Source organism: Anolis carolinensis, chromosome 1 (assembly GCF_035594765.1).
Source record: "Anolis carolinensis isolate JA03-04 chromosome 1, rAnoCar3.1.pri, whole genome shotgun sequence".
Taxonomy (NCBI): Eukaryota; Metazoa; Chordata; class Lepidosauria; order Squamata; family Dactyloidae; genus Anolis; species Anolis carolinensis.
This window is the reverse complement of record NC_085841.1, coordinates 248,864,803-248,890,680: the sequence shown is the minus strand read 5'-3', so window position 1 is coordinate 248,890,680 and position 25,878 is coordinate 248,864,803. Positions and strand designations below refer to the sequence as shown.

Sequence of the window (25,878 nt, the reverse complement as noted above, 5' to 3'; positions counted from 1 at the left end):
CTTCCTCTTCTTCTAATTTGGACTTTATTTTTCTAGGGTTTTTTTGTTGTTGTTGTTGTTTGAAAGACATATTTTCGATGACCACCGGTATGTCTTTTGTGGCCAAATTTGGTGTGATTTGGTTCAGTGGTTTTGTTGTTTACACCATAGTAAAACACGCATTACATTTTTTATATATAGATTAATTAGACTGGGCTTGTCCCCATGTAAGCCGCTCCGAGTCCTCTTGGGGAGATGGAGACAGGGTATAAAGTTGTTGTTGTTGTTGTTGTTGTTGTTGTTGTAAGTCTATTTTGTCATGTCTTATATTGTTCCAGGCATTCTAGAAGTTATAAACTAACAACATCTGGGTTCTCAAAAATGCCTGAATTAGATAAACAATAAACAGGTATTTGTCAACCTTACTGATGCTTCCCACTCAGTAGGGGCTATCATTGTTAGACAGTGGATAAGTTTTTGCTTGCTTGAGTCTTACTGTCATAATTGACATCAGGATGGAAAATTTCTCTAGGAATCCTTTCATGCCACATAGTTATTCCACTTTAACCTTCATTGTTACATCCTTTGGAATCCTGGGATTTTCAATTCAAGGAGAAGCCTTTAGGATTCTCAGCTGTTCTGTACCAAATTATAGACCCCAGGATGCAGCCATGAAAGTTAAGGCAGAATCATTATGCCACAATTGTGAAGTGTGAAAGGGGCCCCTGGCTCGCTCTGGAGAGCCATCATAGATTGGTGGTATTTCCCTTCCACAGAAGCATTTGGTGTTGTTCTTATTGGGTACTTTGGAAGGGGAGGGGTTGTAATAGACTGAACTGCAGGGGGAAAAAATCCAAGACCCCTTATTTTGGAAGGTCATTGTGACAGCACAATCTTGTGAATATGTTGTATATTTTTTATTTTTTATGAGTAAGTTAGGGAATGTATATAAAATCTGGATGTTGGGTAAAAGCTGTATGTATGTGTGAGCTGATCTGAATCCGGTACATGTTGCCTACCTGTAGTATACCAATGTGGTATGTGTTATGAAGCTTGATTTCTGAGGAGCAGGTGCTGGATGGGTCTGTCTTTGGGGAACACAAAGCAGTAAGTGACCTTTCTGACCTTGTGCAAGTCTATAAATCCTTTATTGATTATTACAGGGAGTTATCCCAGCTCAGGTGACAGTTGTATTAAAAACATAAATGCAACCACAAGTAACAAAAGGTCAACATGAAAATAAGAGGGGGAAAGAAAAGGTTATGTAGTGAAAGCTATAAAATATGTAAAATTTGTTTTGTCACCCCTTCTGTCTGTCTGTCTGTCTGTCTGTCTATCTATCTATCTATATGATCTCCTACATAGTGAATTTATCTCCTTTGTAATACAGTAGGCTCTTGGTACCTGCTTGGATTTAGATGTAGGACACATACACACCGTGGATACCAAAATCTGTCCTATATATAATGATGCAGCAACGTTGTGCCCTTGTATAAGATAGCAAAATAAAGGCTTGCCTATTGGAATTAAAAAAAAATCAAGCCATGATGAATGAATCTGTGGATACAGAATTTTGGATATGAAGGGCTGACTGTGCTCCCATATCTATCTCCTTTGCAATGCTCCTATTTTGAGTTTTTGTGAGTGCTTACTCTGAAATTTCATTTAGTTCAGTTGGAATCTAAGTCCTAGTAAATATCTTTAGAATCCCATCCCTATAGATTATTATATGTGTGTGTGTGAGAGAGATGCCAGTAGAAGCATATAATCTTCTAAACTATTTTCTGGAAAAAGTAAACAAATGCTTACTAATGCATAGGCAGGGAATTACTATCTTTTAAAAGAAAGCTTTAGTGCTAGTCATGATGAAGTCACTGCACACCCACGCAATAAAATGTTATACGACAGAGTAGGACCAACATACATAAGAGCCAGTCAACAAGCATCTTTCCCCAGGGTTTGTACATGTTTCCTAACTTCCTAATGAATAATAAATGGACTGTGCGATATTCTGCTGGTCTTGCCTTCACTATGATCTGGTTCCAGTGTAATGTTAAACTACGGATTTAGTATTATGTGAACATGTCTTTGGCAGTGTGCTGTCCTTACTGTTCTTACCCTCTAAGGTAGCCTGAGGCTTCCTTGCATGACATAAAAACATAGTTTAACACTATGCCTGAAGAAGTCCAACATATGTTGTGCTTGAATACATAAGCTCATGGCTTCCTTGAAATATGGCCAGACATAAGGTGCTACCTAACAGCATTCTTTTCTAATCAAAGAGTTAAGAACTGTGCTTTATAATATGAAGTCAAGATAGAATTCCTTCACAGAAAAACCTGCATGGAGCAGAAGTGTTATCGTCCTGTGATTGGGTGTTGAGCACTTTAGGTTCACAGATATTGTGGCCTAAAACTCCAATGGCTGATGGTAAAGACTTGTGGGATTTAAAGTTTCATACATTGGAGAGCCAATTTTTTTTCCCATGTCTACAGTAAGTAATCTTCTCTATATATAAAAGAGTGATGGAATCCTGGCAACCGACAAAACAACAAAACTACAGGCCCCCTGTCAAGAGTCAGACGCAAGTTAACATACAAAACAGAATTTATTCCGAAGATAAGCCAAAAAATAACATAAACACAGGAAATATCCTTGAAACACTTCACTTTTCAGTGTTTCGAGATTAGATTGGACAATAATAACTCAAAAATGAGCCACGCTAATTTCCCATGGTGGCATTCAATAAAAAACTAAATAACGCTTCAATGCAGCTTTGGAAAACAAATAGAGTTAATTGCTGGAAAATAAACAAACTAGAAAAGCAGTAAAGCTGCTTCCACGGTGCAGATAAGCCGAGAGCCTCAAAGGGATGATGAATAGCCGTCGTCAGAAGAATCCAAGGTCAGGTCAGGAGGCAGCAGAAATTCCGAAAGACAAACTAATAGTCAGAAGCCGGGAGTAGCCGTCAGTCAGAGGGCGTAGACAGAAGCCAGGTCAAATTCAATCCAAAGTCCAAAGAGGGTGCAGTCATCCAAAACAGGTCCACGATAAGACACAGCGAGAGCCAAGCTAGATGATATCAGCAAATACAAATCATAGTCCAGGTCCAGTCTTCATGGAAACACAGAGATCCCAATGGCGCCTCAGCAACACCTTGCCACACGCAAAGTGCAGTGGCCAAACATTCCCATTTTATTCCCCTTCCTCCTGGGTGACCAAACACTCACACCCAAACACCAGGTGTCCCAAATCTACTCAGAGTCTGAACTCCACACAGCTAGAGCTCGTGGATCTGGAGTACCTAGCAATTCGTCGGAGTCCCAATCATCCTGTCCACACTTAGCCCCATGAACACTTAAAGAACCATCCTCCCTTCTCCAAGCATCCCAATTGGGATCAGCTCCTGCAGAAACCCCAGGTTCAGAAGTATCCATAAGCCCCAAATCCCCAGACATCTCCGGTGGCTGTGCTCATTCAGTGCCCGCTTCCCCAGCCACCACCTGTTCCTCAGCATCCATCTCCCCATCTGAATCTTCCTCAGAAGATCCCCCATATAGCTCTCTAAGTCGCTTCCTGCGCAACTCCTCCAGTGAACCCTCATCACGAGGGTTTTTTCTTCCTCTTCGAATTCCATCACCATCAACCATAATCCCCGAAGGCGCAGTCACAACACCCCCCAACCTCGAAATTTGACAACACAACCCATCATCCACGCCTCTAGGTTGATACAACAAAAAGAAGAAAAAAATGTCCTAATTAGAGGGAAATGAATAATTGTTTTTATCCAATTGCTGCCATTTAGAAGGCTAAGCTCTGCCCACTTGGTCTCCTAGCAACCTATTCAGCCCAGGGGACTGGCAGAGTTAGGCCTTTTCCACACTTCCTATAAAATACAGATTATCAGATTTTAATTATATGGCAGTGTAGACTCAAAGCCCTTCCACAGAGCTATATAACCCATTTATAATCTTATATTATCTACTTTGAACTGGATTATATTGACTCCACACTGCCATATAATCCACTTCAGTGTGCATTTTATCCAGCTGTGTAGAAGGGGCCTCATATAATTCAGTTCTAATCAGATAATATAAGATTATAAATATACAGTACAGTCTCACTTATCCAAGATAAACAGGCCGGCAGAACGTTGGATAAGTGAATATGTTGGATAATAAGAAGGGATTCAGGAAAAGCCAATTAAACATCAAATTAGGTAATCATTATACAAATTAAGCATCAAAATATCATGTTATACAACAAATTTGACAGAAAAAGTCGTTCCATGTGCAGTAATGCTATGTAGTAATTACTGTATTTAGAAATTTACCACCAAAATATCACAATGAATTTAAAATACTGACTACTAAAAGGCAGACTGTGTTGGATAATCCAGAACATTGGATAAGTGAATGTTGGATAAGTGAGATTCTACTGTAATATGAAATAATTACTGTGATCGAATAATACATAACAATATAATCTTTAAAACCAGGACAGTAAATAAAGAGCACTCTGAAAGCAGGAAAATTGGAAATTCCACAAAGGAAACAATCAGGGCCAGCTAACGCCTCCCAAGGAAGGATTCTTCCAGAAAGGAAGCTGACAACGGAGTGAAGCAGTGTGTATTACCAAAGTCATTATTATTATTATTATTATTATTATTATTATTGTGTTGCTGTGAACCGTGAAAATGAATACAATCTGCCTCCAAGTATTCAAAACACTAAAATCAGAATATGTAAAAATTACTGTGGTATAATAAAACAGAACAATACAATCTCTAAAATCAGAACACTAAATAAAGAACAACACTCTGTCCGAAACAATAACCTTCCCTACCAACTTCCTTGATTTCTTCCTTTCACTTTGCAGCACCACCTGCCCCCTTCTTGCGTGATCTTGTATTTCAGATAGAAGTAGTTCCTGCCATCTCTTAATTCTATTAACTTTCTCACCATCACCACCTCCCCCCAACTTCCCGTTATGTACAGGGAGGTGCATGGGCATTTATTTGGTGGCAGGAGTAGTAGAGAGAAACAAATGAGGAAAGCTCCCATGACTTCCATGGTGCAAGAAACATGGAGCAGGAACAATAAACTGAGAAGACTTTCTTGTCTTTAGCTACCTCCTGCCCTTATGCAGAATGAAAACAGCTCTTCTTGTAAGACATGGGCTGCGGCAGTGGAGTATTCCACTCAGGGACATCATTCATCTCTCAGCCGTAATCCCACACACAGCTGTTGCAAATGCAGTGCATTAAAATAGAAAACCCAATCCATTTTTTAAGATTAACCTTATTTGTCCTGAGTGTGTAAATCGCTCTGTAGGGTTTCATGAGATCCAGAACTTTGCTCCTGTTTGGCATTCCCCAAACCAAGAAGCCTGTGTCTTTGTTGAGTGATAGCTGACCTGTCAGACCTGTGCCCTTTTGAAATCGATGCAGGACATAATAACAGTCTTCCTAATGAATGATGATGTCTATAGTACCTTGTTGAACTTGTAAAGGATTTTCAGTTAGTAATTTTGGTAGAGCATCATCTTCTGAATCAGCAATTTGTTTACTTAACAGAGCATGTAGGTTCTGTGATGTAGCAACACATGGAGCACATCTTGCAGAGAGCTTCCCTGCATTAATGTAAAAGTGCTGGGGAAGGGGTAAAATCTGATGATTGTGCTGATTTTGCTTCTATGTGCATACAGGATACACTTCCTGGCCTGGCCCTGTGATCACATAAAGATGCATGACTGCACTGCAGATGGGTGGAATATTGGTAAGGGTAAATCACAGATATAGGATTAATAATGGAAAGTGATGATCAGATAAATTTCGGTGGCAGTTTTGTAAAACATTTTGAGGTCAACATTGTTTGCCTTTATATTCAGTTGAACTCCCAAATGCTGCTGGTCCTGCTGTGTATCATTGGGTCTTGAGGTACACTTTTATTTATTGAGGCTTGAGTATGTTAGGGCACCTCTGTGCCTCTTTAAATCTTGCCCTTCTTAGCTGGTGAAATCTTGCAGAGATGGGTTGACTGAATGTAGATAAGAGTTTATGCATTTAGCACAACAGGAGGAAGTTGTTGCAGTTGCATTGAAGGAGGCAATGCTGTGCCCTCTTTTGAAGATACCCTCTGTTGACCTCTTAGACTATTGATTATGATAGGTAATTGAGAGTTTGGTGTTTGACTAGTAATAGAATTTTAGGGTGAAGTTGATTGCTTCAACCAATATCAGTCTGGTGTCAGACCTAGATACAATATAGAAACAAGCTTGACCATCATGTGACTACCTTCTTTGAAAGAGATGCCCTAACTCTGCTAATTCCCCTTGACCTTTTCAGTGTTTGCTTTTGGGGAGGGGTATATATTGAATTTGATTATTCTCATGAGTGGCTCAGTTGTTTTGGTGTAGGAAAAAGGGTATTATAGTAGTCCAGGCCCTAACTTCAGGGTCATTGTGGGGTTATTTGCTAAGGTCCTGTGGGGTTATTTGCAAGGTTACATCTTGCTTTGCTATTTAACATTTACACGAAGTCTGAGAATTGCCTTACAGGAACATGAAGTCATCAATATACAGATGATGACTAGCTTTACTTCTTTATTTGTTTGAATAAGGAGGGGCTATGTAAGTACTGGACTAATGGCTGGAGTCAGTTGCAGTAGAAGGACCATGTTTAAAAAACTGAAATTAAATCCTCACAAGATGGAGATTGTGGATAAGGTGATTCATAGGCCCGGGAATTAGGTAGAAAATCTGTTTTGTATTGTTAAAATTGCTCCTAGAGACTAATGAGTATTGTGGGGATTGTTGCTGTTAGGATAAATGCTTCTATCCACATTGTGGTTGTTCTTATGGGATATACAGATTACATGGGTGGTTGATTATTGGCCCAAATGCTCTATTCCTGTCTGCAGAACTTGTACAGCTCATTGGTAAAAGATTGAGTTCAGAACAAAATAGGTAACAAGTGTCAAACTCATGGCCTGTGGGCCGAATCCAGACCACCATGTCATTTTATGCGCCTCTCCAGCTTCTGGACCACAACTTCTCTATTCTTCATCATTAGATATAATGACTAGAGCTGATAGGAGTTGTGATACAGTAACATCTGGAAGGCTGCAGTTTGTTCTGTTTAGTCAGGATAGTGGTGTTTGAATTTAGATACAAGGCTTGTGGGTATGATGTCTGATGTTAAAATGCCCTTTAATATTTCCCCAACATCAGAGCCACAAGTGCTGCTGGGTTGCAATTCCCACTATCCCCAGTCTGCATGGCAGATAGTCAGAAATTATGGGAGTTGTTGTTCAATTATATCTGGGACCCAAATTAGGTAAAAAACAAAGAGCACTGACCACTATGTAAAAAAATTATAGTTTACCCTCTGTTTCCATGGATTCTCTGTCCATGGATTCAATATCCCTTTTAAAGGCAACTGTAAGGCTAGTGTGGCCCTCGATAAAAATTGAGTTCAACACCCCTGAGATAAACGAATGTTGAGTCCAGCTGAACATTGGTTACAGCTCAATATTGAACCTACAGTGTAGTTGTGATATTACCATAGAAAAGACCCCGGGAAACATGGGATGACATTGTAAACAGTTATGGCTGGTTCTATCTCAGAATCCGCCTAAGTGTTTACACAAGCCTGAAATCAGGAGATATGAGTTCTAGGCTAGAGTTTGTGGTATCCCTCAACTTCGGTTAACACAGGTCAAGGCTGCATTTGGCCACCGCTACCTGATCTGGAGCCCTTTTGCATTAAGGGTCAGGGTAGATGTGCTTTGAATTACTTCTTTGCTGGTAACAGCCGTAAGTGCAGACAATTAAAAAAAAATTGAAGAATTAATAATACAATTAAAGCCGAATGGCACAGGTGAAGTAACAAAAGGATTAATAAATAAATTTGATAAAATAATAATAGAAAGTGATCCAATACAATTCGGAACAAAAATAAATGGGAAAGACATTTGGGAAGAAGTATTTTTTTGAAATTAATGATATACTATTGATTAATCTACAAAAATATCCAAATATAGCACTTTTATTAAATTTTGGAACTATAAGATTAAAATGGCAAAAGAAGGAATTAATCATTATTTTTGTTACTGCTTTACACTTAGTTATAGCCAAAAAAATTGAAGGAAAATTATTATTACAAAATTGATGATTGGTATAAAGAGGTGTGGAACATCACAATAAATTGACTTGTTAAAAAAAGGGAAAAGGGGATTAACAAAAAATGATTTTGCGGTAATATGGGGCAAATTCTTAGAACATATATTTGTCAAAGAAAATGGAATAAAACAAAATCAACATACATTAGCATTTTGGAGAAGAGGTCAATATAAGAATTAGTAATATTAAGGATGAATATATGTCCCATGGGTGGTTGTTTCACGTAAAGATGACATGTATAAAAATATATGATTAATTGTTTAACTAATTTATTGTATGTTTTACATCAATGTTAGTTGTTTGTGATTTGCATAATTTATTTTATTATGAATAAATAAAAATCTAGAAAAAATAATTCATTGCTTTTCAATGGAATGGGGGATTTGATATCTTTCTCTTACTCCTCCTTGTGTGTGCATGCTGACTTGTTCAAGCAAGGTAGAGGAAAGGATATGAGTGGCTGGTTCATGCTGAATATGGGAAGGACTGCTATGTAATGTCTTTTGCATTTTTATCAGAATTTCCAAGGTGCAATATCTGAATGGGGTGCTTACAAAAACCAGAAGGCATTTCCTGTATTTTCCAATGACATAGTAATAAGAGTAGAAGGAACGTGTAATAGCATGAATGGTAACAGTAAAAGTACTGACTTATTGGGTGATCAGAGTAATTAATAAAGTAATTAGTTCCCTAAAAAAAAATAGCATTCCAATTTCTGATCATGGGACATTGTATTTTGTACTTTGTATCTGAAATACACTTCTCAAACTCTCTCTGACTGACTTTCTGGATGGAGTTTGACACCACTTTAATTGCTACCGTGTTTCCCCGAAAATAAGACAGAGTCTTATATTAATTTTTGCTCCCAAAGATGCTCTAGGTCTTATTTTCAGAGGATGTCTTATTTTTCCATGAAGAAAAATTCACATTTATTGTTGTACAAAAAAATGAACATTTATTATATACTGTACAGTAGTTGTCATCATAAACCAGCATAACCAGACAAACTGTGAATCCTATCAAGAATTTCTTGTAACTACTAATATTTCCATGTACTACAATTTATGGTACATACATTTACTGATCTGGTGTTCTGTTTGGCCGGCATGCTTCCAAACAAAAACTTTGCTAGGTCTTACTTTCAGGGGAGGCCTTATATTTAGCCATTCAATAAAACCTCTACTAGGTCTTATTTTTTGGGCATGTCTTATTTTAGGGGAAACAGGGTATAGCTCAATGCTATGGAATCATGGGAGTTGTAGTTTTACAGGGCCTTCTCTGCTAAAGAATGATGTTATTTCTTCAAATTACAAATCTCAGATTTCTATAGCTTGGCAGTTAAAGTATGTTAAACTACATTGATTCTGCAATATAGAGCCAGCCTCTGTCTGTACTTTGGAAGGTTATGACATGATTAAAATACATTAGCTTAAGCAGAGGTCTACCCCAGTAATATTAACATCGCATTTATGTTTGTCTTTGCTCTGGGGCACGAGAGGTTTTTAAAATCTACTATTAATACTCTCATTTGCATTTAATATTAATCAACAGCAGAAACCAATATCTACAGATTGCAAATGACTAGTATAAGAGAGCCTGCAGGAGCCTATCTGTTCAGAGAACCCCCCTGTGTGCAATGGCTTTTCAGGCTTACTTTGCACGGATCTTCACTATTTTGGCTTGGAGCTTTCTTGCAGTTGTTCTGTATAAGAGCTTGTTACTGCCTTTTGGAAACTTCTTCAAGCAGCACAAATGGAGAAACTTGACATTTTCTGTACATATGGAATTTAAGACTTGGAGTTGATTTAAGCACTGCAGCCCACAAGTAGTAAATGCTGTCAAAAAGTACTTCCCTGAGGTAATTCTCATCATAATGTTGTGTGATTTCAGCTATCAGTGAAATCGTGGGTTCATAAGCTCAGTGTGCCTCAGCTACTCCAGAAGGCCAAATTAGGACACAGATGGGTAGAAGGCAAAAGCAGAGGTTTTTTATTTTTTCTGGCAGGAAAGGATGTCAGTGGAGAAAAGCACTCCAAAGTACTGACATACCTCAATGGAAAATGCAGAACAGAGCATTTTTATTTCATTTTGATAGCTATTCAGAACATTGGCAGGAGCCCCCAATTGTTTGAACACCTTGTTTGAACACTGTCCCAGCTAGGATTCATCTTGTGGTTGGCAGAGGACTCCGTGGAATGGCTTCTCTGATTGGTTCTCAGTGGTGGCGGGAAAGTCAATAAACTGTCATTTGTTGATTTGAAGTTTCAGTCTGTTTAATGGTCCACCCCCTAGAGGGACACAATTGAAAGGAATGTGGTGTGGCAATATGCAATATGGTTGGGTCCAAGTAAACACAATAGAGTGGGTCTAGTTTACACAATAAGTATTTGCAAGCGATAACTGAGCCCTGGGCGGAGATAGTCCCAATTTTATCAATGAAAGCAAGTAATTTCTCAATGAGATTTGGAGTTTTGTCAGTGCAGCAGGAGATTTATCAACGGGACTAGGGGATTTATCTACGAGAGGGGGTGATTTATCAATAGGAGCAGGAAGCACTTTGACGAACATTCATTGAGTGGCTCCCCCCCCCCCCCGGTCTCCTGACCTATTGTAAAATGGATTATGGAGATTTCTTCAGGGGTGATTTCGTAGCCAAGATTAAGGAAAGGCAAAAGGTGCAGCCCGTTGACTTCCATGGGGCTGCGGTTTTCATTTAATATAATTTTATATAATTCATATTTTGGAGGGTAAAATTTCTTGATAACAACAGCATGCAATTTCTTTTCCTTTTTAATCTCTTAGCTTATTTATTGGTCCAGATGTGGACAGTAGCCTTATGACATAGATACTGCAAGACTATGTGACTCAAATGTGAAAAGTTGGTCTTTTCTCTAAATGTTAACAGTAAATGTAATACTGAATAACAGAGACTTAAATGTTTTTTCCTTCAAATGAATTCGTATCCTGTTTTTTCACTGGTTCTTGTTTCTTGTTCATCCGTTTCACATATTCACAATTCAACAAAGTAATGCCATGATGGTGATTATTTCATTATATGATAAGCTGGTACTCAATGAAAATTAAAACACACAGAGATAAAAGCATGTACAAAAGATAAGCAAAAGCATTATCCCAAAGACTCCAAATCTTGTGAAATGCTGAAAATTAAGTGGCATCTGACTAGGTTAGTAATTCGATGGGGGACCACCAAGGAATACCAGGGGGTATAGGCTACAATTCTGAGGATGGAACTGGCAAAATGACCTCTGAATATTCCTTGATTAAGAAAGCCGCATGAAATTCATGTCATCACCATAAGCTGACAGGTGACTTGGCACACACATGTGCTGAATGTTTGCTAAATGCAGTAGAACTATCCCCTTTCTATAGTGGTTTCTTGTTGTATATACAAGGTAACTAAAACGTTCATCACAAAGGATAAGGTGATGTGGATCTCTTCTCCTTTGCATCTAATTTAATCACAGCTTTTAAAAAGTGATAGAATAGCAAAAAGTTTGAGGATGCTGTATTGGACATTAGTGCTACAGTTGAGTACTTTGGTTGAATTTTTTAAAACTTTGGAATTCCTGTATTTGCATGTATTTACATAATTGCATATCTTGGATATAGGATCCAAGTCTAAATACGAAATTAATTTCTTCTTCATACACACCTTATACACATAGCCTGAAGGTGTATGTATGGTTTTTATTATTATGGTCAGAGACTAGTAAAACTTTAAAACATTAAAAACAGAGGGTTTTTTTTCAAGTTTTAACTTAAGACCAGAAATAGAAGATGTATGTGTATACAGTCATCCCTACACTTTTGAAGATTTGATTATTCATGGGTTTGTTTAAAATGTAAGTACTCCAGTGTGACTCTATGGTTATACTCCTCTAGTCACACTGGAGGGCATAGAAATTTCTAAACAGAACCATTTCTAGAAAAAGTGGACCATAGAGTTATGCTGGAAGTTGTAGACATTCCTGGAGATGCTCTCTCAGGTAGAAAAATATAGCATTTTAAAATTTGTAGGGTTTTTTTGCATTCTCATGGGTTGTGTGCCCCTAAACGCAAAATAATATGAAGAGACAACTGAAAAATATTTTCTAATTTAGTGCATAAAACAAAACCTGTGTACATTGGACCACCAGGAAGCCAATGTGTCACTATTTCAGCCACCCAAGTAGACCTTTTGTATTTTGGAGTATTTTGTGTTTTGGAATTTCAGATAAGGCATATTCAACCTATATTAATAATTAATATAAGAAGCACAGGACCGTATTCTTTTTGCAGGTTCAGACCCTGACCAGTAATTGGGTTCCTGCTCAACGAAAGGCTTAAGAGATGCTACTTTCTAATACCCTAATTACTTGAGACACAATGTTAGCAACAGTAGCTGATGGTTGACTTTTACATCGAGGGTGCATTAAATCTATTCTGGATTTTATTCCAGTCATTAAAGAGACTATTCAAAGTGCTGAATCTCTTTAAGGGATAGAATTTGCCACTTTGGATCATTCCTTCAATGGCTAGACTAAAATGTGGAACAGATTCATCAGCCCACTGACTTGAAAACTACCCACCACCTTTATTTAGCAGGTGTCACACAAAACCAGTAGAGTTGTGATAATGGAGGTAATGGTGATGGAGGTCAAGGTAGAGACATGGAAATTCAAAAATCTTAGCTAATTGTTTTAAGCCATGCAGTCTGCAATCTGTCTGTACCTCCATATTTGCCTTTTGGCCCATTTTTAAAAACCGTATTTTCTCTAAAACAAGAGAACGTGCATATGATTGTGATGTGGTCATTTGTCCATTTATACTGGTTGAAGTTATTTTTTCCCTTCCGATCAATACTGAAACTTTAAATTTAGGGAAACAATTGTGTACAAATGAGTAAGCCAACAGATACAAACATGCAAGTCATGTTTGGAAAACAGACTGCACAAAAGAAATCAATCTTTGCTGGAATGTTTTGCCTTTGTGAAGAAATGTGTGTTGCCTTTGTAGAAAATAAGATGATAGCATCTTATTCCCAAGTTTCAATAAAGCAATTGTTATAAAAAGAATGGGAACCATTGGGATTTTTTCTTCCAAATTACTGTTATCAAGACAGGTCTCTTCTAGACTTGGTCCTTTCTTGATCCTGTTGATCGGTCATCACTGAAGACCAGTTTTCTGCTGAAGACCAATTTCTAGTCGGACTTTGTATGCAGGACATTTTTAAGAGTTCATGGCACTCAATCAACATTTTTACATCTTTCCGTAAAATGTGCATTTTTAAAATATACATCTGCACATCAAATCAGTTATTCACAATATAAATGGCATCTTTGATTTATTCTCACTGTGTGAGGAGAAGGGATTTCTTGGCCCCTGTCTAGCATATCAGATGTAACTGGCTCTTAGGAGGAGGATGGTCTTCTGTCTTTTCATTTCAGGCAGATCTAATCTCATGAATGAGTGGGCGATTTTCATCTCTGCTGAGTGTAGAAGTAAAAGACCCCTTCCCCCACCAGAGATCCTGTCTGTGCTTTTGAGAGCTCCTTCGCTGAGGTTCATTTCCCACCTATTTTGGTGTAAATTTTAAATCCTGCCGGCCATGAGACTGTGAGGAGAGGATAAGAAAAGCTTAGCTTCACACAGGCAGAATGGTAATGACTTACTTTTTACCAGACGGGGTCATTAGTGATGAAGAAGACAACTAGGGGATCATGCTGGGGGTCAAATTCATCCCTCCCACTGTGTTTGTTTTAATGGAACTCTGAAACATTACAATTGCCAGTCAGCAATGTAGATAATGTGTTGATGCGTCCGAGTGCTTCTTCACATTATGAAGGTTAGTCATGGGGAGAAAACAGAGACAGCCCTAGGACTCTGTGCTTTCAGAGATAAAGGCCAGGGTGGTTGTCCTTTCTCTTTTTTACTGATGGAAATGGGCTGGACTGGCATTTGAATCTTAGTTCTATGCAGACAGTAAGACCACAAACTCCACTGCACTTGAAGTCAGTCTCTGAACAAGGTCTGTTCACTTTTCCAGACAGAGCTTGTGGAAAAGGTACTTTCATGGACTAAACTTCCCAGAATTCAGCAGCTAGGTATCAATTGTACCCTTGGTTCGCTTCTGACACACTAAATAAATAAATAAATAAATAAGCAAGCAGCTATCATTTTCTCCGACTATGCTCTGTTTCTGGGAGCTGTAGTTAAAAATTAACTTATTTCTAAATGGTTAGTTTTAGTATCTCACTACTGTTTGACTAATAGGTCTACCTGATAATCCACTCAGAAAAATATCATGATGCCAGATTGTGCCGAGTGTGCAGAAAACTGCACACACAGGGTCTTCTGGAGTGCTTGTCTTGGGTCTTGCGTCTTACCAACTTGTGTGGTCAGACAACAGCCTCTCCCAGTGACACTGTAATGTATTGGCAAAAATGAGTAGATTGGGGCCAACCAGCAAAAAGCAAGTGCTGCTTTTGGGAGAGTAGCTTGGATGGATGGAAATGATGGGGATGATGTTCAGGTAGCATGACTGGAGGGGGCAGAGAAGACTTCCACTACCATCCCTTTCCCCAAGTGTATGTTATCTGATATGGCTGGTTGATGGCAATAGTCAGAAGTTATCTGTGACTTGTTAGCAGATTATTCCAAAAATATAACATTAAAGGTTGCCACATTTGCAGTCGCAGCCGAAAAAAATCTGAGCTAAATTAGTAAAGTGCACAGCGGAGGCTAGAAATGGAAATTGAGATAGTTGAGGATGATACAAATCAGACATGGTTATTGTTACCATGTCACTGCTACTGTAATTTTAAAGTGCCAGTATATAAAATAAGTTTTAATATTTATATTGGAAAGTGCTTATGCTTATTGTACATTTAAAGGTTGTATATTATTTGATGTCATTGCCTATGGCAGGTACAATAATCAATTCATTCATTACAGATATGGCTGGTTGTTTTACCCTAACTAATGATGGGATGGGACCAGAAGACAAGAAAGAGAACTTGCATACTAAGTCTGAATCTTTTTCTTGCAACATTCCACAGGTAGGAGAGGTCAGCAAAGAAACTGCTGTTGCCTGGGTTCTAGATTGCCCTTTCAGTTCAAAAGGAGAAGCAGTTGCCTTGGGTCTCACTCTGGGAGAGAGGCAGCATACAAATGCTCTCTGCAAACAAATCCATTAATTAACTACCTAACTAGCACTGAGGCTCCTGGAGGCCTGGTCAGCATTTCACATCAGCTGAATCTGCATCTAGAATATGCGCTGGTGGGTTTTGCACTATGTAAGTGTTCTGTGGCAAATGAATCAATGTGGAAAGTGAAGGTAGAAAGATTTTCCTCCTTCTCCCAAGTGCAGACAGATGTTATTAATCAATGATGGATTTATCCACTATTCGCCTGAAAATTCAATTAGTTTTCTGAATATGTTGTTTGGCTACTACTTTCTAACAGGCACAGTTTATGTTTAGTGTAGTCAGCAGCGACAGAAAACGCCAGAGTGAACACATGCTGAGAGTTCAATAAATAGTGTGTGCTACAAGCATTGAACACATTCTTTGTATGGGATGCTTTAGCAAAGAACCTATGTCAAGAGAAAAACAGAGGATTTTAAAACCTTGTTGTGTGCTTTTAAGTCATTTCCAATTGACGGCAACCCTAAGGCAAACTTATCACAGGGTTTTCTTGGCAAGATTTGTTTAGAGGGCATTTGGCTTTGCCTTTTCCTGAGGTCAAAAGTATCCTTCTATAAATTGTGACCAAAAACAGGACATTCCTTTTTTCAAGCTGTGGCAATAATGGTGTCATTTTGTTATGCTATTTGGAGGACTGGAAGCAAACTATTGGACTGGGGAAGATGAAGCACCAGGATGACTCCCTTACATGCCATCTTCCAGTATAAAGTCACAGTAGTGGCAAAGGAGAGAAATTGATAGAAAGGCAGTGTCTTCAACATTTAAAGTTAGCAAAAACAGAAACCCCTTGATGGTGATATATAGTTTATGGGATATCATATATACCACCATAGGATTCCCTTGTAGGCCCCAGTGCTCTTCAACATCTAAAAGAGGAATGGGGTACATGCTGCTTGGAGCTCTTTTCGTAATAATAATTGTTTTAAGATTTTTTTAAAAAAATGTTTTTAAGAATGATCTTGAAAGACAAATCAAAAGCTGCAAATAGTACAGATTGCAGCAGCTAGATAACTGACTGAAAAGCATATAGAAATCATATGATATCATTTGTTAAGGAATTGTGCTGGCTACCAGTATTCTTCCGGTTTGAATTCTAGATCATGAATGACATACTAAGCCCTAAACACCTTAGGATCTCAGTACATGGAGGAGTATCTCTCCCTATATGCCCATACTTGAGTTTGGAGTCTGATGGAGGGCCCTTCCTATTCCCCATGAGTCAGGACTAGAGATGGGAAGGCCTGGAAAACATCCCAAAAACCAATTTTTCCCCACCCCACCCATTTTTTGCCTCCCCCCCCCAAATGTTTTTTTTTTCCCCAAGCCTTCCCATCTCTGAGAGTATATAGAAGAGGGCTTTCTCTGCTGTTGCACCCCAGTAATGGAATAGCTTCCCCTTAGAATGCTGTTGTCATTCCAGTGCCAAGTAAAGTAATAGCTTTGGGACATGAATGATTTAATCCAAATTTGCACATGTGAGTTGTTTTTCATTGATTTAAGTGTTGTAAGCCACTAAGTCCCAGTGTGCAAAAATAATCGGGTATAAGTAAAGTGATGAATGGTTAGTTTAATATAATGTACTTTTGGCCTTTAAATTATTTTTCATGTCCAAAATTGTTTTAAACTGTTCAGATTAATTTTATTATACACCATTCTGAGATTTTTGGATATAGTATGGGATAGAAATATTTATGAGCCAACATTTTATTCTGAGTCTACCATAGTTTAAATTCTCGCATAGCCGAGGGGTTCCACAAGGTAACCTTGGGCAAGTCTCATATTTTCAAAGTCAGGGGAAGGCAAAAGCAAAAACCCCTCGGAATAAATTTTGCCAAGAAAATCCCATGATCACTTTACCTTTGCGTCTCTCTAAGTTGGAAAGCACATAATTTTTAAGACACACAACAACAAACAGTGATTCCTGAAGCCACAAGAAATGTAGTACATGGAGAGAGAGAGAATGCTTCTGGAACATGGCCATACTGTTCGGAAAGCTTGATTGACTGAAGAGTTGCTCATTTGTGAGATATCTGGTGTACAAAGTATTGACATATAGAATTGAATTTTTGTGGTTATGATTACTTTGGATTTCAGTAGCATCTTTTCAACTTGTTGTTATTTTTTCATTTCGTTATTCACCCATTGGTGCCAATGGGAACACTTCCAGGGCTTCTTTCCCCCTCATTTTTAGGGCTACCAGGATGAAACCTGCTACAATCATAGCACACATTTACCACTGTAAACCCCCAAAGTTTCAGAATGTTTTTTTATCCACTGATTTTTGGAAAATTGTTAAAGTTTCATTCCAATTTTTTTTAAAAAAAAATTACAAGACCTGTCCCCTTGGATTTCTCCTTGGGTTTTAGAAAATAAAGCAAACACTGCACTTTGCAGAATTGAATTATACTTTTAAAACCAATAGAAAGAAAAGCAAGGTACTTGATAGTTCAGTTCATCTCACAATGTGGGGAAGGAATGGAACAGGCTGGTTTGATTGGTCAATGGTATTAGACTAGAATTCTTCTTCTCACTTGACCCCAAAGTGTATGTTTGTTTGTTTGTTGTTGTTTTTTAATATTGGCCCTGCATCAACAGTAGCAGCAGCAGTACCCCTGGCAACTTGGGATTTTAGAAAATAAAGTGCACACTGCAGTTTGCAGAATTGAATTATACTTTTAAAGGCATTAGAAAGGAAAGCAAGAAGACTAGACTAGAATAAGAATGTCTGTTTTAATTCATTTGTGTTGGGGGAAGGGGCGCGACTGGCTTCGTAAAGCGGGTTGTAAGTACAGATTTTCCGAAACACAACTTACGACTCATGTGTTTTCAATCATAGTTGGTTCGACACAGTGCACAATGGGATTATATTATAGATCAGAGTTTCTCGAACTGTTCTCCTCCAGATGTTTTGGACTTCAGCTCCCACAATTCCCAACAGCTGTAAGCTGGCTGGGATTTCTGGGAGCTAAAGTCCAAAATACCTGGAGGAGCACAGTTTGAGAAATACTGTTCTAGATAAACCTTTGTTTTGATCTAGCAGATTTTTTCCTTAAGTTCATCGCTGATAAGGATACACTTTACAAATTATGACAAGCATGTGCAATTCTAAAGAGTCCTACATCTTCATGTTGAAAGGGGAAAAACAGCCTGATGCAGTCTTCAGTAAACCACACAAACCTGTTTTTTATGTAATCATTTCTGATTCTCAGTTTTAGCAACTTTGCAATCCCATTACAGTGTCCTCATTACTACTCACTGATAAGTCTTGGTTTAGTTTTTCTTATAATTGCCATTTTATAGTGTTTGAGAGATGACTGCAGCTCAGGTCTACTTGGACAATATGCTGTCTTTTCCCAGAAATCAATTTTGCTAATTCCATGTTTTGGATGTGAGCCCTGACACAAATTAAACTCTGCAGTTGTAGGACCTAAGATCTCTGCTCAGTTGCGTCATGGCTTCCTACACACCCACTTCACAGGGTTATATCAATTTTAGTGCATTACAGAGAGAGTAATGTTTTCTATTTATTATATCCTGAAAATGGAAGTGACATCTCAACAGAAAAATCAGATGATTGCTTCGTGGAAACCAAATTAGAAGATGAACATAGCAGGATGGTCATAAGAATCAGCCTGCTATAGTGCCCTGGTGGCAAAAGGTAGCCTGCTCAGAGCACTAAAGTGCAGAGGCTTTGTTCCCAGTTTCCTGTAGGTTTTGAACACCTGTAAATTTTCCAGAGAATAGAGTTTGAAACTTCACGTGACAGGGTGAAGTTAACCGTTCCATCCTCTGTACCTCAGTTCAGACCAATGCTCTTGCAAAGCAAACTGCTCTTTTTACATCAGATGTCCATGTGACTCACCAGGCTTCTCTTCTGCCAGCACGTTTGTGCTCTCATTAAACACCCCCTACCTGGTGACTGTGTTCCCTCATTCATTCCCTGCCTGATTTGCTGAACCTGGGAATGGCTGCTGTGGTTCTCTAGCCCATGACCTATTTGATCTCAGCGAGTAGGAAGAAGTGTTGGATCCAGCTCAGAAGCAGTGCCTTGCTTTGGCAAATTAGATAACTGTCCAGAAACAGAGGTTAGATATTTGAGTGAATGTATTGTTTGTTTGTTCCATTAAAATCCCCCCTTTCTTCTGGTGGGGGAACCAAGGCAAAATGAATCTACAAAAATCTCACAATAAAATGTTAAAGCCTTAGGGGGAGGCAAAAACAAACACCCTCTGAACCAACCTTGCTAAGGAAACGCCATGACAGGTTTGCCGTATGCAACTTAGGATTGCAATAAGTCAGAAATGATCTGAAGGCAAACAACAACTACAACAAAAAAAATGAATAAAATAGCGATATATACATATGTACAATGGGCACTTGGTATCCACTGAAGATTAGTTCCAGGACTTGCTATGGGCTTTCAAATTTGTAGATGCTCAAGTCCGATCACATACAATGGCATAGCAAAATGATATCTATTATATATGATGGCAAAATAAAAGTTTGTATTTTGAACTTCTCTTTTGGAGTGGAGCTGAGATATTTTGAACCCCTCGATGGTTGAATCCATGGATACAGAATCCACAGGTATGAAGAGATGACTATAGACAGAGAAATGATACTGCTTTTTTAATAATGGATTTTTCTAATTCTAGTTCTACCTGTATGTGAAGCAGACACAAAGTTGAAAGACTTTGTAGCAACTCCTTACCAGATCGTCATTTACATAGGTGTCTTTCACATTCCATAATTGCAGCACATTGATAATGCTTTAATTGCTATGATTTCATCCTGTGGATTCAAAGGATTTTGGGTTTAATGAAACAGTAGAGCTCTCTAGCAGAGAATGCTAAATGTCCCTTCCTACACTGCAAATCAGAGGATTCCATAATTTGTAGCAATGCAATCAAAGTAGTACCAAACTACTATAATAGTGTACTGGTGGTACAGGTCTTGATAATTTTGAGCAGGGCCCCTCAAACTTTTAAAAAACACTTCTAAAACTTTATAAATGAACATGGAAAAGTGCCAGCGGAAGTTCCCGATGCCCAAGCGAGAGTGCCACTGTCTATGTCCAGGGTGCTCTTTACTCACAGCACTTTCTTTCCAGTCCGTTGCCGCCATTGGCGACCAGGAAAGCAAACTTGCTCAACCTCACTTCTGCCCCCCAAGGAGTCTGTCTTCCCTGCCTCCTTATTGTCCTTGGCCAACATGGCATGTGGCTCGGAGCCCATGCCATTAGGGCAGCCCCGGTGGCATCCTTCCCATCCTCGCCTCCTCTTCCAAGGTTGTTGGCCATAATTGGCCACCTCAGCGCTGCTGAACCCAAGACCCCATGGCCCTTTGCGAACATTCCCTACAGATGCTCTGCTTTACCATCAGGCTGGTTGGCCACTCCCATTGGCTAAGTCATTCTTGCAAAGCCCCCCCCCCCTCCACTCCACTCCCCTCCCCGGCGTTGCAGGCTGAATGCTTTAAGTCTTAAATTATTTAAGAGCTCTTGTGCCTGCCAATGAGAGTAAATGAGGGTGGGAGTCGGGTAAATGACATTGAAGGGCCGTATCCAGCCCACGGGCTGTAGTTTAAGGACCCCTGCTTTTGAGTGACGCTGTTTCTGGTCCTGCAGCAATAAACTGGCACTCGTCATTGTAGAGGAACCATGGAACTATGATCAATTCAGAAGCTTTAACAAAGGCCTACCCAGTATAGCTATTGTTAAAGAATAGGACTTTTGTTTAAAAGAACAATTTCCTTTTTAGTACGGTTTCAGGATCTCTCTCTCCTCTAGGAAGCTGCTCTACAAAACCAGTAAGGGCCCTTTAATACCATACAATTATAGCACTATGATCCCACTTCGCAAAATCTTATGGAATCCTTGAATTTGTAATTTAGGAAGGGGGACTTAGGATTCTCTGTCAGAATTCCTCCTTTGTCTCACCAAACTATAAACCACCATTTTCCATATGATGTAGCCATGGCTGCTAAAAGTACAGCTCAAGTGCTATACAGTCAGGTTTCCATATTTTTGGACTCTACATCCACAGATTTCAGCGTCCATGGCTTGAAAATATCCCCTCACTCCCAAAAGCACATTTTAATTTTGCCATTTTATATAAGAGACACCATTGTATATAACAGGACTTGAGCATCCATAAATGTTGGTAAACACGGGGGTATGTGTGTGTTCCTGCAACGGAACCCCAACACTTCCAGGGACCCCTTCACAGTGGCTATGTAGAAGCACCTTTAAACTAGGGAAGACTTTGGTTTTCCTTTGCTCAGTGGTGGAACAATTCTTTAGCCCTGAAATTCTAGCCAGTTTATAGCTGTTAAGAACTGAAGTCCAAAACACTGGGGGGCCGAAGTTTGCCCGTTCCTGCTTTAGGACACATACATAAATTGTAATAACAGAATGTACGGGGACACAACATCTCTCATGAAAATGTTTCGTTCATATTTTAAAAATATATGATTAATAAGTTAATAACATACATTTCTAATATTTTTGTCATTTATGAGCAACAATTTTGTAAATATGTGCAAGAATTTTAAAAAATTGTATAACACTAATAAAGTAGCTAAGATAAAGGTTTCCCCCTGACATTAAGTCTAGTTGTGTCCATCTCCATTTCTAAACCGAAGAGCCAGCGTTGTCTGTAGACACCTCCAAGGTCATGTAGCTGGCATAACTGCATGGGGCACCGTTAAAGTAACTACTTAACATTTTAATAAGATCTATGAGGTTGATGGAATGAACTCAACTTTTGAATATTTGGCGGAATGTTAGATAAAGACTCTCGCATTTCGTCATGAAACATTTATAAGCTCTCATGTTTCAATAGTATTGCTTATTTCACCTAGACTCAGAGGTTTCTCATTACTTTGGCTACACACTGCAGCCGACACACTAATGTGTTGTGACACACAGTTTGGAAAGCTCTGCTCTAAAGTATCAATGTAGTATCACTACATTAGTGCATGAGAGAAGCAGGCAGAAGTTAACAACTTCTCCATTTTGAAATAGAAGCCCCCCCCCCCTCATTTTTGAAGTTATTGCTCTTCTTTGCAGCCATACCGCTACAATTAACATAACAAGGCAAACTGATCTCTGGTGAACCTCTTCTGGCTTCTGTGGTATTATGTTCAGATTGAATTTGGCCTGTGGATTTTAATTATCATCCAATAGAATAATGGCGAGAGGCAAGGAAACTGTGATGATTGCATTTTCTTTTTAATTTGCAGCACTGCTCTGGGTGCAGATTAGCTGTCCCTGCTTCACGTTTACTATTGATCTGCTTTGCTTTACCTCTTAGGGGAAGCAGCGTATAGTGTGATAAATAGGTGGCAACTTTTGCTGCTGGTTTGCTTTAGTCCTTTTTGTGAGACTGTGCGAATCATGCTGCAGTAATTCATATCACAATACATCCTTATCTGCTGTCCAGTTAATGGAGCTGAAAGCATTATTTGAATGTATAGATATTCTGTGTATATTTATGATAATTCGATTAAACATTCTTCCTACAAAATCATTATGAGGGAGTAACTGTTTTCTCCATTTGCTCTAGATAATCAAAGTAGTCTTCAAAAATGGGGTATCATAAACATCATAAAGCAAAAATGCTTTTTGTTAGCATTTAGAAAAACTGATTTAAGATCTGGGCCTGACTTCAATTCTATACTGAACACATTGTCTTTAGCTTTATTGATTAGTAGGAGAAGTAATTATGAAATAACTGTGAAATGCTAATAGCACTCTTGTAACACAGTGTTATGCACATGGCTTTGATATATAGTAAAACTTCTGTAATCATAAAACCCACATTTGCAATTTCATTTACCTGTGCCCATGGGTGGGGAAATGGTCTGTCTAGAAATCTGCTAGGTTCATCAGGGGTGAATCTACACTGTTGAATGAAGGCAGTTTGACATAAATTTAACTTCCTTGGCTCAATGTTATGGAATCATGGGAGATGTAGTTTTACAAGGCTTTCAGCTTTCTCCGCCAAAGAATGTTGATGCCTCACCAAAATTCAAATCCCATAATTCCATAGCATCAAACCATGGCTCTTAGCTCAGTGTCTAACTGTATTCATTCTACTTTGTAGATGCACAACAGACAATTTGACTGGTATGCTTCTTATGGTTACCATAGGGTTGTGCTGAATGACCTAGCAAATTCCTAGTGAACAATCTATGGCTCAGCTAAAATTTAGCAGTATTCATTTGTATCTGAAATTTCACTTAACTGCAGTTTGACCAGGAATGCATTACCGTGGATGCACTGTATTGCCCAAATATGCATGTTTCCTTGGAAGTAAGCTCTGTATTGTGTAAGAAGTTTATTTATAGATAAGAATGCATAGCATAAAAGCCAATTGTGATTAGTTATATATATATATATTTAGTTTGTTAGTTGCATTTTTAGCTCTCAGTAGCCAGAGTGTACTGGATAGTGTACCGTGAATGATGTGTATATTTATGCAACAAGCCATAAACTTTGAATATTGACAGTTATCATGCACATGTTAACTCAAATGTAAGGCCCATTGAATTCATGAAACTATTTGAGTACCGTGGTTAGTCTGGAAGACTGTAATGATGGCAGAGAGTAAGGTTGTATTATGAAGCAAGATAATAAGCCCCAGCCTAAGAACCATGATTTCCATAATAAATTGCTTGCACAGTTTATTATTTTTCTCTCTTAACCACTCATAACCACTCCCCCCCCCCGAACTTGGAAATACTAGGCATTAAAAATAGATCATGAAAAAATTAATTTGTTAATGTCAAAGCATTAAGAACTTTTTATTTTAAAAATTGTCACTTTGTCATGTTGAATTGTTAAATAAAAATATCATTTATAATTACTGAAAAAGGCAAGGAATGAGAAATAATGAGAAATGGAATAATTATTGAACAATTAACACAAGAAATGCTAAAATAGTTTGATTTTTGTTAATGTTAACCATTTATTTTGAAAGCTTTGGTTGTGGCAGTCCTTCTCACAGCCTGATCTAATTTCCTGCTTCTTGGCAGGGGGTTGGACCGGATGGCCAATGAGGTCTCTTCCAATAATATGATTTTATTATTCTATGATCTGTCATTTTTCTAATATGACATTGGTTCTGATGATGATGCCAGTACTGAAGAATTTGTGGAGGTATGTATGCGCTTTGATTTCCAGAAAAACAATAACACAAACGCTTATTAAATGGTTTGTTGGTAATTGGAAAATTTTTAAATTGGTCATTAATAAAAAATATACAAGAATTGCTGGTATAGTCCAAACTCAATGTGTCAGTAATTGTATAAATGCAGTTAATATTCAATAATTAATAAATAAATAAATTGGGAACTATTTGTGTAACTAGCATCCATAAGTGGGGAGTATATAAATTATTGGTGGTGGTATATCCAATACTTCATTTGGATAAAAAAATTATAATAAAGCTAACTTGGGTTTCAAGGCAGACTTATAGTGGTGCACATGGGGACTGAAGTGCAGATAGCAGCTTCTGACAGGTGACTTGTCAGGATCAATACATATCTAGAGAGATTATAAATTAGTAAGCAGAGAGTGCACAGCAGGAAACAAAACCCTTGTGACCACTGTTTAAGTGCACGCTAGATGTTAAATGTGTGAATACTTAACAGCATTTTAGTGGAAATTATGGGCAGGGATCATTTGAACAGATAAACACCCCTCTCCAAAAACAATTCCATTGTTTTTGGATATAATTAGTGAAAGGTTCTGATTCTCAGAAGTTGTATGAAGCAATCATATATTGTAATCTTTCATAACAAATTTTATACCCCCTGTACTGGTCCATTAGAGTTCTAAGTGTTGGAATTCAACCCCACACTGCCCAAGTCTCTAGTCGAATGAGGAACAAGTTAGGGCGCATCCAAACGGCACAAAATGCGCCCCCTGCCAAATATTTGCGGGGAGTATCCAGATGATGCCCCAGGAAATCGCAAATGCTTTCGTCACAAATTAGGGAAGACCTGCTTTGTAGAGAATTAATTTCTTAGTGGGTTTATTCTGTACCTTCTTGGAAGGTGTGGGTCAAACCCACTATGGCTGCTGTCTGGACTAGCCAATCAGAAGTCCTGGGACTTCTGAAGGGGCAGTCCGCACAGTTCTTTCATTTTTTGCGCTGAATCAGACCTGGGAAATGCAAGAGGGTTCTAACCCCTTCCCCAAACCCCTCAAAACCCCTTCTAAAAATAAAAGAACTTACCTGCCCTCCATTAGTGTATCCTGGAGCTCTCCTGGCATGTAGGAATGACACGCCAGGAGAAAGGGGGTAGGAGGAAAAATGCTCCTGGCCCCCCTTCCCCTGGCCAGTCATTCTCACACATTAGCAGAGCTCCAGCACCATGCTAATGGAGGATGGGTAACTTCTTTTATTTTTAAAAGGGGTTTGGGGAGGTTGGTGAGGGGTGGGGGCTGTCTCCCTGTTCTTCCGTAAGTACCGGGAGGACATGTAGACTGCGCCTGCGGAAATCACTG

The 25,878-nt window shown here is 38.7% G+C and overlaps 1 protein-coding gene across 5 annotated transcripts in view; it reads left to right on the top strand.

Moving 5' to 3' along the window:
- LOC100560498 (myosin-M heavy chain) overlaps window positions 1–25,878 on the top strand; it is a 104,537-nt gene that overhangs the window by 6,955 nt on the left and 71,704 nt on the right. The window contains exon 2 of one of the 5 annotated variants that reach the window (XM_016994014.2): window positions 15,115–15,218. The exons of the other annotated variants lie outside the window; for them this stretch is intronic. The gene's annotated coding sequence lies outside the window, so the exon portion shown is untranslated. The remainder of the gene's footprint in view (window positions 1–15,114; window positions 15,219–25,878) is intronic. 5 annotated transcript variants of the gene reach the window in all.